At 33.5% G+C, this 14,263-nt stretch overlaps 1 long non-coding RNA gene and 1 pseudogene across 1 annotated transcript; both read right to left on the bottom strand.

Moving 5' to 3' along the window:
* Window positions 1-2,224: 2,224 nt before the first annotated feature.
* LOC132723968 (uncharacterized) lies at window positions 2,225-4,560 on the bottom strand. Its single transcript, XR_009624821.1, has 3 exons — window positions 3,736-4,560; window positions 2,959-3,042; window positions 2,225-2,721 (listed from the first exon to the last, which is right to left on the bottom strand). It is a non-coding gene; the product is annotated as an uncharacterized LOC132723968 (long non-coding RNA).
* A 7,502-nt stretch (window positions 4,561-12,062) lies between these two features.
* Window positions 12,063-14,263, bottom strand: part of LOC132723965 (sodium- and chloride-dependent glycine transporter 1-like) — a 108,463-nt pseudogene continuing 106,262 nt past the window's right edge.

Raw genomic sequence — 14,263 nt, forward strand, 5'->3', positions numbered from 1 at the left:
CACATGATGTTACTATGGCATAATGAAAAAAAGAAGAACATACTTCTCCTCACTACACTACTCGTGCAGGTCCGGAATAATCACCATCATCACGATGAGTTATATATTGTGCGAAATATTTGAAATCTTGTAAACACACTTTTATTTGTATCTGTTTAAATAAAACTAACAAATACAAATTATAAATATCATGTTAAATATAAATTTGCTTCAACATAGGCTGTTACTTTACTTAACAGTTATTTAATGACAATTATTGATTTACTTTATAAATAGTTGCCGACAAATAAAATGATAAAAACATCAACTAAATAGCAACACATATAACGGGGGTCAGTATACGTTTCCGTATAAAAAGAATGGTTTATGTATAGAAAAACATCTTTTATTTGCATTCGAACACTGATATTTAATTGAAAAAAAAACACTTTAGAATCGAAAAAAATATTTAGATCGATCCTAACCAATAAATTTTGTACATTTCACTAAATGTATGCCTTTCATTGCTTTTTTCTTCCAAAAAATTCTGTTCCATTTTATAAATATTTCACCAATAAACATTTAAAATTAAAGGAAATTAAAAGTCAAATTCACACAAACAGGCGAAATTCTCTTATATAGCGTCTGAAAAGGGTATACATGTATTTGTCAATAAAATGTTAATGTAGAAAAATAGTACTCAACTTTGATATTAAACTACTCTTTTCTGAATTCGATTCATGTCGTATATATGTCGATGAATATATAATTATGGCAATATTTGTCGCATCCAAACGTGTTGAAATAACAGTTTTTATTGTTAATGGAATTGCATAGACTGTTATGGCCATGTATGAATTCATCCACCATTTTTGTAGAATCATATGGCAATTATTACAATTCTATGAAGCATCCATTGAGAATAGTAAAACTATTTGTAAAAACCAGAGGTTTTGGACTAACTATACGTCTATCAGATTCTTGAGAAAAGGTGTTGTAGACGAAATCAACCGATGCAATGTCTAAATTATAGATTTACAGAGATAGTAGCAGATAAAGTTTGTCTTAGATATTTCGTAAAATAACTATCACAAAGTCGAAGTTTTATTAGGAGAATACTCTTTCAGATTTTATGTTGACTTATCAAGATCAAGGAAGTTTATTTACCTGAGTAAACAAAATTAAATATGTTTTATTTTAGACATTGTAATTATAAAATTTAGTCCCATAAACGACACTTGAGGAAATACACTTGATTACCAAGTTTTGTTAAACCCGTCTCCCCTTTCCGCCATATATATTCATTTCGTTTTCCTGCAATTATGCTTTAATAGTGTACTGAATTTATTGAGCGAGTTGAAAAAAAAATTACGCAAACACCCTATTATTCATCAATTGTTAACCATAGTAGTGAAGATACATGTACACTCGACTTTATTAACAAAGTCACTATTGAAACTGGTGGTGAGATACTTACTTCTGCTGCTGAAAAATGTAATTTAGTAAAAAATGTACAGAGAAAGGCTAACTCCTCAAATAAGTCTAATAATCAGTGGTTTGACTTAGAATGCAGGGATTGTCAGAAGGAGTATTATCTTTCTAAGCGTAAATACAGATCTTTCCGCACGCAAGATAACTTATTAAATCTGAAAACTTGTAGTAAAAAGTACATACTAAACTTAGGAATTACCAAGAAAGCATTGTTAAAAAATTAAAAAGTCTAAGATGTACAAAACCAAAGGAGTACGGGTGTCTCCTCAATAAATATTCGGGAGAACGGAAAGAGGTAATGAACAAGGTTTCGTTAGAAGCATTTTATGTTCTGACGTCGGATGACGGTCGGAAAAACGGTTGGATTTGAAAGTTTTTTTGACGTAATAATCTGACGTCAGGTAGACGTCAGAATGTAACCATTATCTAACCATTTCTGACCAAAATCTGACCATTTTCCGACCAAAATCTGACCGTTATCTAACCAGTTTCTGACCATTTTCCGACCTCAAGCTGACCATTTTCTGACCTTAATCTGATCATTTCCCTAATCCTTCTTGTTTACAATGTTATAAATATGTTCTGGCCAATCCTGATTGGATCAAATGTAATGTGACTCATTCTTTTAAGTAACTTTCACTCCAATGAAATGTATAACAAAAAAATAAAAGCAAAAATATATGTTTTTTTTATTTAAGATAAAAGTTGCAATTAAAAGCTGATACATACAGTTTTAGTTAATTATGCAAGGCTAAATACTTTTCATAAACTAAACCAAATAAAACATAAAATAAGTTAATAACAAAACAAAAAGTATTACAAAAACAATGGCATAAATGAAACTAAGAAATTATATACAAATATTAAAGAACAAAACAATGTATCTATAAAAGTTTGCCTTATCAAACAAAATAATGAAAATATTATAATTTTAAGAAAAGTTAAAAGATTCGGATAATAATGTTTCAAGCAGTTAATGACAGATATTCAGTATTTTAACTATATTTCTACAGCATTACTAAAACATTTAGTGGTATTTTTCATATTTTGACCTCCTTTTGATAATTGTCACTAACGTGTAAATTACTTCCTTTTAGTTACTTCACAAAGTTATACTTTTAAATATCCACGAGAATTAGCACGAATTTGAAGGTTTGATGCATTTAGATATATGACCTTCCCTCACTACCTCTCGTCAGTCCGGAGGATGTAACATGTTAATGTCCAATGGCGTTTGTGATATCATTTTCACTGAAAAAAAAAAGAATTTATGAAAATTGGAAAAATTACAAGCAAAAATGTTTTCATGGTTATCTGCCCTTTAGAAATTTTGAAAGTTATCTTAAATTAATAAACAACTAGTAACTTTTCAGAAGTGAGCTTTAACAAAAATTAAAAGTAAACATAAATACTGAAAATTTAAAAAACCGCTTTAAAACTCCAGTTTTGTATGGATTATAGTATGTAATAGAATTTACAAAATCTTACTTTCCCATGATTCATGTTTCTTTTTACATTATCACGTATTTCTGCCCCTCCGACCTTTGTGAGCATGTCAAACGCTTGAACTTCCTGAAAAGAAAATTATATTCTAACTTATGTATATTCTACTTTTGAAATAGAACAGTTACGCAAGTCTTAAATTTTTCATAGTTTCAAATTAAAGAGTGTTAAGAAATTGTTGATAATAAATGTATGTTTATGTACTACGTTTTGTTAAAAAGTTTATGTTGTTTTGATTACATTTTTTCTACTAATGATTATTATGAAGCCTCATTCTATATTACAAAATCATAATTCGATAATCAATCAATTCGCTCTTTCATTTATTTCCCGTTCATTTATTAGAATGATATTAAAATCTGGTGTAAAACACATTAAGGTAAGATTTATTCTGATCAAAACTTGGGCCAATTGGGAATGCCGAAATGTCTGGGACCGAAACGTCTTGGGTTATTTGGGACCGAAACGTCTTGGTCCGAAATGCTCGAAATCGTATCCATTTATTCTCAATTCTCAGATTTTAACTGACAAAAACATCATAGTTTAACAAGAATATGAAAACTAAGCATTCTCTTTGGTTGTTTATAAACTCTTCACGAGCAGAGTTAAAATGAAATGATATATTATCAAACATTATCGCGAATTTGGGTGACATTTTGCTTCAACTGTTCAAATAATGATAATTAAATCTAAGAACGCATGCAATCATGCAATTATTTTTCAAATACAAAGTAGAAATAAATTTAAATAAATTGAACTGACCTTTTTGTTCAAGAAAATCTGGAATATTCACTTTATCAATGCATCCCGATTCCTGACATACGAAACGCCTACGAATTTGAATTTTCCATCCACGTGGCTGTAGATTCGAATTATAATTATGTTTTCTTTCCTTTTCCTGTCACTATGATTAAATATTAAAGCACTATTAAAAACTCATGATTTTGATACATATAATGTACCACAAATGATAATATTATAACGTTAAATGATTGGAACTCGTAAACAGATCTGTGGCTATAAATAGATTTCATAACAAAAACACATGTAACTTGCCTATATACAGCGCCACCTATATGTTTTATTAGGTTGCAGCGCCGCGCACGTGGTCTTCGAAAGGCACTTGTATATATATACACTTAATTTGTAAGCCAAATAACATTTGAAAAAAAGTTTAAATGATTACAACAGCGAATTAGGATTATTTTTTTGTTAATTTTTTACCTACTGTCAGGACACCGACCAGAACCTGACGTTAGTACGACGTCAAAAAGAAACGTCTAATATACATCGGTTTTTGGACGTCAGATTTACGTCGTATTTTGGTCGCCGACGTCGTGACCAAAATCTAACGGTAATCTGACGTTATTTTAACGTCATGTGTTTGCTGGGTGAAGATTTATTTACAGCATTTGATACTGAATCAATTTCAGAATTTAATGATATATTAAATTGCCCATTCACTACTTTAGAAATTGACAAAGTTATTAAAACTTTAAAAAATAACAAAGCATGTTCACCTAAAGATAATATACTGAATGAGTATATAAAATACTCAAAGGATTTGTTATTACCATTGTATTGCAGCTTATTTAAACAGGAATTGTTCCAGATACATGGTGTACGGGTATAATTTTACCCATTTATAGAAATAAAGAGGACGAAAATAATGCTGATAATTATAGAGGTATAACCATTTTAAGTTGTCTTGGTAAATTGTTCACATCAGTGTTAAATTCTAGAATTAATATTTTTTTGGAAGAATGGCCTTTTAATTGAGGAACAGGCAGGGTTTCGTAATGGTTATGGAACTACGGATCATATTTTTTCCTTAAAAATGTTGATTGATATTTACTTATCGAAGAAAAAGAGGTTGTATTGCTCTTTTATTGATCACAAGAAAGCATTTGATAGTATAAACCGTACTGCTCTCTGGAGGAAATTGTTAGCAAATAATATTGATGGGGAAATACTTAAAGTTATTCATAATATCTATGACAAAGCTAAGTCTTGTGTTAAAGGGAATAATGCATTGTCAGATACATTTGTAAGCTGTTTAGGTGCGCGTCAGGGAGAAAATCTTTCTCCAATTTTGTTTTCAATTTTCCTTAATGATTTGGTTTTTATATGTCTACACATTGTGAAGGGGTTGCAGTTTTTATCAGACCAGGTAAATGAACAGTTAAGTAATGATGAAGTTGATGTATTCTTGAAGTTGTACTTATTACTCTATGCTGATGATACAGTTGTTTTCGCGGAAAGTCAAACTGGCCTTCAAAAAGCTTGATTATTGTAAATTATGGCAATTGACTGTTAACACTGATAAGACAAAAGTTGTTGTATTTTCTCGTGGTAAATTAAGAAATAAGCCTGTATTTTATTTCAATAATGTACCTCTAGAAGCTGTAGATGATTTTATAGTTATTTAGGTGTGATATTCGATCAACTTTAATGGTAAATTTAATAAAACAAAAAAGCACTTGACAGATCAAGCTAGGAAGGCTACGTTTAGTATTTCAACTAAAATTAAGAAATTGTGTTTGCCAATTGATATTCAGTTACAGTTGTTTGACAGTATGGTTAAGTCAATATTATTGTATGGGTCGGAGGTGTGGGGATTTGAAAATAATTCTATTATTTCTCAGTTTCAATTGAAATTTTATAAATATATACTTAAACTTAAGATGTCAACTCCTTCGGTTATGGTCTTGGGAGAATTAGGTGCATTTCCTATTGAAAATGATATTACTTGCAGAATGTTGAATTTTTGGAGTAAATTAGTGAATGGTAAAAATGATAAAATATGTGCTTCTTTGTACCACACTATGTATAATCTTCATGAAAAGGGTATTTTACATTGTCAGTGGATTGAGAAAGTAAAATCTACTTTGAATAATAATGGTTGTTCTTATTTTTGGATAATTCAGAATGTTACAAATTTTAATAATTTTAAATATGTAATAAAATCACGATTACGTGATCAGTTTTTACAAGTATGGAATAGTGATGTTTTTAATTCTGCTAAGTGTTTAAATTATAGAATATATAAAACTCAATTTAAATTAGAACATTATTTACTATGTTTACCAAGAAATTTAGCAATTACTCTTTGTAAATTTAGATGTCTCAATTCTGATATTCCTATAGAGAAAGGTCGCTATTTTGGTATTGAAAGAGAAAATAGAACATGCTCACTTTGTAACCAGCAAGAAATAGGTGATGAATTTCACTATATTTTTAAATGTAGTTATTTTACTCATGAAAGACACAAGTATATCAGTAATTATTATTCAAGGTTTCCTAGTATTTTAAATTTTCAGGCTCTAATGTGTAGCGACAACAGAAATACATTACTTAATCTAGCTATTTTTGTCAAAGCAATAATGCTGAAATTTAAATAAGTCATCTTCCTTATTTACTTCTATGCCATGTTTGTATTATTATATTTTGTTTTGTTGATTGTTCACTCTTATGCCCTTAAGGGCCATGATTCTTTGTTTATAAATTAAAAAAAATAAAATAAAACAAGAATCTGTGTTTGATAAACACAAATGCCACGCGCTCACTGTTGTCAATAATTTAACTTTAGAGAGTGAAGTAGCTAATTTGTATGGAAGACAAAATTCTACTTTGTTTACATTTTGCCACTTTTATGACAATTATTTTATATTAGGCGCTACTTTCTTTAGGATATAAGCATCTAACAATGTCATGCTCTTACACTGTTATGAAGTTCATGTTTGCCCTTTTAAAGAAATAAAACTTCATTCATTTCTAAGGCATTATGTGCCTTTAAAAACTTTATGACAACAACAACAACAACACAATGATCATAAAAGTTTGTCTTTTTTTTAAAAGAAGAATATCATGCAACTTATTTTCCTACCAAATATGAAATAAATCTGTCAATATATAAAGGCTGTATGGGCAAAAGTGTAAAAATCTATTTTAGCACTGTTGTCATTGACCCAACTGACCCCTAACTCCATCCAAAGGAAGAATACCATGTAAGTTATCTTCCTACCAATTATAATACAAATCTGTCAATAAATAAAGGCTGTATGAGCAAAAGTGTAAAAATCTATTTTTAGCACTGGTGACCTTGACCCAACTGACCCCTACCTCCATCCAAATGAGAATACCTCAATTTTATGTTTCTACAAAATATACAAGACAGCTGTCGATAGAATAAGGTTAATACACCTGTAAAAGTGTAAAAAATCTATTTTTGACATTGGTGACCTTGACCCAAATGACCCCTTACTAAAGGAAAAGAAAGAGGACCTCTCTTGGTATGATTATTATAAACATGAAAGACATTAACTTAAAAATAAAGGCTGTATAAGCAGAAATGATTAGATTTATTTTTTTACACAAGTGACCTTGACATAGAGACGCCTAACGCAACAAAAATTAGAGGACCGTTAAAGGTATCCACCTACCAAATATGAAAGATATCATTAAAAAAAATTAAGTAATTAGGTGAATTGTTTTGATAAATCCAACTTGGCGGAATAGGTAAACCATACAAGGCCCTATTTTCAAAGTGATAAAAAGGGAAATTACTGGGAAAATGGATGGCACATTTATATAACTTGGCAATATCATGTACATTGTATTGATAAGTAAGTGTGAAAATTATTAAGCCATTAGTTCAGATAACATAAGATATTTCCAACTTGCCGGTTTAGGTTAACCATTATTCATTTTCTAAGTGCTGAAAAGGGCCATGACTTGGTGCAAATGGAAGCCATAGCTATGTAACTTGCCCAGATCATAAATTTTGTATGGATTAGTAAGTGTGTAAATTATGAAGCCATTGGTACAGGTAGAACTTAAGAAAAATCCAACTTGCCGTTCTAGGTTAACCTCGTACAGACGTTCCAACATTTTGGGTTTAGGGGCTATTTTCTTTGTTTTCTTAAGGGCTACTAGCCCCTAAACCCTTTGATCACGGAATGAACCTATTGTTCTCTTTTGTTCTTTTTACTGTTATATAGCCCCTAAACTCAAAATGTTTGCTCGGACAGACGGACGGACGGTTCAATTACTATATGCCCGGGGGCATAAAAAGTAAGTGTTTTAATTTAGAATAGCACTCAATAGCACTCAACAAGTTCAATAAATATAGTTATGAAGCTAAACGAATATAATATTCTATTTACCGCATATCCAAATAATAACTGTTTACAGGAAAATAGTATCATGTTTTTATTGACGCGTTTCAGACTGTTGTTGAGACAAGCCGGTCTTCAAAGGAGATTTAGGACAATTCATCAATTTTAAGGGATATATTTTTCCTATAACAAAAGTCTAACGGGTACCCTAGATTAATCGTTTTCTAACGGTAGTTTTGTAAAGGGTCCGTCACACCATGACGTTCTGATCAACGCTCTCTTCGTTCAATTTTTGAACGTTCTTGAATGAGGTTGACACATCTAGCGTGTGATTAACTTGCGTCTAACGCATAACTAGCGTGTGTCTAACGCAGGAGAAGCGTATAACAGCGACCATGTAAGATACGTCGGAAACCCATAAGCGTGTGCTAACGTGCCACTGTCGCGGGACGAACTATTTGTCAACGCCTGACGAGCGTTTTGAGCGTGTGACTAACGCGTGGATAACGACAGAATAGCGTCTTAATGGCGTGTTATTTTTACGGCTTAAACGACACAGAACGCTGGAAATTTCTTAATTTAGTTGCTCTTGTGAGTTTGAATAGTCAGCATCATGACGCCAAGAAAAAAAGATTGGGATGAGGGCTCCTTCAAGCTACATTTGTATTTCCAAATCCTTGACGTCTTTATATTCACGATTTAGTCCAACACTGTCGTCTTCGTCTGGTTCTTCTTCTCTATGGATGAGTGTCGGGGTCTTCTCTGCGGATAAATACCCTCAATATGTTCAGATATGTTTAAGTTCAGTACATCTACTTGATGCTTGACTATAGCAAACATCTAAGCCTACTCAATCTTTCAGGATCTTCCATAGTAGGTGTTCTCTACGATAACCCAAAATCAAATGAACCTTGCTTTTTACGTATGCATAGACGTACGTGAAACGGTCGAATGACGTTCAATGGACGCCAAAATGACGTTCGTTTACCTTTAGTCACACGTTTTTTGCGCTTGAAGACCGTTCAGTGGTCGTTGAAAGGTCGCCAGTGAGTCGTTCACTGCAAAGCAAACGATTAGTAACAACCAAGTAGCGATTGAGCAAAGACTGACTAACGACAACAGAACGTTTGCAACGCTCGGCGAAATTTAGTAAAATGTTCCATGAATGTTCTTACACGTTCTGCTGCGTTTGAGATTTAAACGTTGAAGATCGCTGGTCTGAGTGAGAACTTTTGTACATGTTCAAAACTTTTTTTCCGGACAGCGTTCTACGCCGATTACTGACGTTCACACAACGTTCTTCTGGCGCTATCCCAGCAGCCATGGGCGACACTAACGTTTCTTAAAACGTCGTAGAACGCTGACCAGAACGTCATGATATGACGGCCCGATAAGCATTTTGGGCATAACGTATGTATTAGGTTAGTGGGTAAAATATATAACGAAGTCTTATGGGGCCGTCACACCATGACGTTCTGGTCAGCGTTCTATGGCGTTTTGTGAAACGTTGTAAGTCGCCCATGGTTGCTAGGATAGCGCCATAAAAGAACGTTGTGTGAACGCCAGTGAACATCTGTAATCGCCGGGAATCGGCGTAGAACGCTGGTCCGGAAAAAAAATTTGAACATGCACAAAAGTTCTCACTCAGACATTCGTTCTTCAACGTTTACGTTTAAGAACGTCCATGGAACGTTTAACTAACTTTCACTGAGCCTTACACACGTTCGTCTATCGGTAGTCAGCCGTTACTCAATCGCTACTTGGTTGTTACAAATCGCTTGCTTTGCAGTGAACGACTCACTGGCGACTCTCAGACGACCTGTCAACGCCGCTGAACGGTCTTCAAGCGCACAAAACGTGTGACTTAAGGTAAAGGAACGCCCTTTTTGCGTCCATTGAGCGTCATTTGTGCGTCATTTGACCGTTTCACGAACGACTATGCATATGTAAAAAGCAAGGTTCATTTGATTTGGGCTATCGTAGAGAACACCTACTATGGAAGATTCTGAAAGATTTAGTAGGCTATATATGTTTGCTATATAGCCAAGCATCAAGTAGATGTTCTGAACTTTAACATAGCTGAACATATCGCAGAGAAGACCCCGACATTAATCAACAGAGAAGAAAACCCCGACAAAGATGACAGTGTTGGACTAAATCATAAATATAAAGACATCAAGGATTTGGAAATATAAAATGTAGCTAGTAGAAGCACTCATCCCAATCTTTTTTTCTTGTTGTCATGATGCTGACTCTCCAAAAACACAAGAACAACTGAATTCACTATGAAATTTCCAGCGTTCTATACCCGTTTAGCCGTATAAATCAACACGCTATCAAGACGCTATTGTGTCGTTATTCACGCGTTAGTCACACGCTCACAACGTTCGTCAGGCGTTGACAAATAGTTCGTCCCGCGCCAGTGGCACGTTAGCACACGCTTATGGGTTTCAGACGTATCTTACTTCGTCGCTGTTACACGCTTCTCGTGCGTTAGACACACGCTAGTTATGCGTTAGTTAATCACACACTAGATGTTCAACGTCATACAAGAACTTTCAAAAATTGAACGATTGACACGTTTAGAGAGCGTTGATCAGAACGTCATAGTGTGACGGACCCTTAACGAAGATTTAACGACAGTCGTAACTCTAACGAATGCTCCTTGTTTCATACAACAGGTTTGGCACATGTGCTCATATTACAAGGCGTGTCATTAATCGTTTCTTTAATTATCACGGAAAACCGAAAAAAAATCCTATATAATTGTTACGCAAGGAAATAAAATGTATGTTATTTAAACATGTACATTAGGCTGAGGACTTCATCATTAAAAGAAACTAAATGTATTAACACCAATTAATTTATCTTAAGATATTTTTAATAAGAAATTGATAGTGACTGAGTCAGCCAAATGCGGTAAAAGTAGCTAGCTATGGTAATTAAAGTGATGACGTCACAATAAAGTTAAAAATAACTTAAATAAATAATGACAATTACGGAACGGCCGCTGTGGTGAAGAGGTAAGCATACTGGACCGGCAATCCAAAGACCCGTGGTTCGTGTCCAGGCTGCGGCATGCTGATTTATATATACATGTAGTTAGTTTAACCTTTAAGAAGGTCTTGTCCAAAAAGTTGTTCTGTCAAAGTATGTTCTTAACTACCAACTTACAGTCAATTAAAGCAAAAATAAGTAAAATTCAATAATTCAATCTTCAAGGTCAAAATAAGGCCGATGTCAATTTTAGTTTGATATACATTGAGGTCTTATACAGCAAAAAATAATAATTGAAAACATCATTAATTTGACCTTCAAGGTCAAATATGAGTGAAGGTCAAGGTCTGTCTGGTTAACTTAAAAGTCTAAAAAATTATTATGTTCAAGTTTGAAGACAATCCATTCAAAAATAACAAAGTTATAGCCACTTAAAGCAAGAATCAAGCAACATTTGGACTTTTGACCTTGAAGGTCAAGGTCATTTATGAGTGAAGGTCAAGGTCTGTCTAATCAACTTGAAGGATTATCCTAAAAGATTATCATGTTCAAGTTTGGAGACAATCCATTCATAAATAACAAGGTTATGGCCACTTATAGCAAAAAAAACAAGCAAAATTTAGACATTTAACCTTGAAGGTCAAGGTCATTTATGGATGAAGTTCAATGTTAGTCTGCTCTACTAAAAGGTATTGTTCCAAGGGTTGTTGTGGCCAAGTATAAAGACAATACACCAAGAACTTAAGTTATGATCAACATACAAGTTTGCAGACGGCAACGCCGACATATCTGTAATAGAGATTTACAGCATGTACGGTTAACGATAGCCGGAGACGGACAACGGTTATAATATTCGGGGCATTGTGTACACCGGTCTTACTGACGATATTTGAGACCGGTGTGTATACAATGATATTCGGGGTTTATTCATTCAATTAAATAATAAGATAAGTACAAATATATACAATTGTTTGTTTATTCATACACTAAAAATTGGCCTGTAACGTTTAATCTCTGCTATAGCCTGTTAAAGACATACACAGTATTTACTATTCTGTCAAGTTTAAGGCACTTTCTCCGTTAAGGCCCCTATTTAAGGCGTATTTGAGCTGACGTGTATGGTGTAATAATATGGGCATAAGTCGGATAAATTTTATCGACAAGTTCAACGAACTCTTGTTAAAATGGTAAATTGGTGCCGATCTGAGGTAACAGTAATACTGCTGGGCATCGTTATAGTAACCAGGAAACCCACTTCGTATATATCTTGTATTCGATGTCCCGAAAAAAACTGTTCTTGTGTTTCATTCATGCATAGGGCTACTGATTCCATAAGAAGTTCCATCAATTGCTATCACGGCTATTGAAATTCTGTTCCAGGTGCCTCTCATGGCTAACCACTCATGAACCTGTGACAAAACGACAAATATTTTAGACGTAGATAGAAAAAGTCGCTCTTGGCACTGATATGTTGAACAATGCCTAAAGCATCATAAACTTCTGGTATGTTTGAAACCACATAAGCACAATAAGAACTTTGTTCTTGCAAGAAGTTTAAGAGGCTTGTATGATGAAATACGAATAGTTTCTAACAGATCTAAAAATGTCTCAGCAGTTCCCCCGGTCACTTAAAAGAGATAAAAGAAAACACATTTCTGCCACTTAAAATGTCTTTAACGATTCCAAAAAAAAAAAAAAATAACTTATATTTAGAATCGGGTTAGGCGGTGCTCGAATGCGTTCTAAAATCATGCAAATAATTCCAAAGTAATTGGTGATGTCGGGGGAGCTTTAACCAAAGCCGGTAAATGTTACTTATTGCTTTGATTGGTTCATTGTCCATTGTTACCTAAAATAAGATACATGTATGCCTGGAATTTTTTTAATATTCATTTTGATGTGACATAAAAAATTGTGTTGAAGTAAGTTTAGCCATACCTCATAAACTACTATTATCTTTTTGTACCGTCATATTGCACAATTTATTATTCATATAAAGGTAAATTTCCCTCACGGAGTTCACATGGGCAATGTAACAGTAATGATTGTCGATAATTATATCAAATGTTAAATAGGTGAAAAAAAGACACAACAAAACATTAAATCTGTAATGTTCACACTATAATTCATATTCTGCTTCTCTAATCGTTTTTTTTTTTTTTTGCTTTTTGTTATCTTGTTACATACAGATATGTGCATTAAACGTCTTTTAATATCATGCTTTTAGTTTCAGTCATCTTGTACAGGAGTTGCATTAGATGCTATTGCGCACCATCTTTAGAATGCCGGGATCGACACGAGGCCAGTCAAGTAGCAGGTCAGTCACATCAGTATAATCAACCAGGAACAGCTGATTTAAGGAAAATTATTGCTAATGGACTTTCACCATCACCAAAGAAGACCTTACCCCCCAATACACAGACACGGAAAAGAAGAACGAGGCCGCTTGCTGACATTATTTGGGAAAATCAATTATTTTACAACGATCTTATTAAAAACAAAGTTCCAAGATTGCTTTACCAGCTTGATGTCGAGAAATCTTCTAATGAATCAAATTAGATATTCAGAAACACATATGAACGGCTTTTTGTAGTATAAATAATTTGGTTTGGCCTTGTTTTCTTTCAATAAAGAAAATAAATAAAAATCATTTTGAAACGCCCCCTTAAAAAATTAGCCGTCTCCGTCTATCGGCTCAAGCAAAAAATCTCTAATAATACCTCTACTTAAAAAAAAGTCGAGCTAAAAATTATTAAAGGGTTACAACTCGGACAAAAATCATTGAAAAAGATAATGCTTATGATATGCCTAACTAGACTGGAACTTTTCATTCCTTTGACCAGTAGATTATGAGGAGCAGTCCGGACAAGTTTTGTAATGGACGGACTGACAACAGAGAAGTGATCATTACTCTGTAGAGGCGACACAAAAATGTCAGATTGAATTTATCGTCTTTTTAAAGCCACCAATACATTCTAAAGGCTGTACGAACTTTGTGAAGCAATTTGGAGGAACCAACACTAGGCAGTTACTGAGAGCTAGAGAGCATCCACCACTAGGCCACTGCTGCAGTGAAGAGGAACTTACATTAGGCTTTTGCTTTTGCTGTCATGTAGAGGAACCAACACTGTGACACTAGGTCACTGCTGCAGTGTGGACAAACTAACATAAGGACA

This window comes from Ruditapes philippinarum, unplaced genomic scaffold, assembly GCF_026571515.1.
Source record: "Ruditapes philippinarum isolate M1 unplaced genomic scaffold, ASM2657151v2 ctg329_1_1_1_1, whole genome shotgun sequence".
Lineage (NCBI taxonomy): Eukaryota > Metazoa > Mollusca > Bivalvia > Venerida > Veneridae > Ruditapes > Ruditapes philippinarum.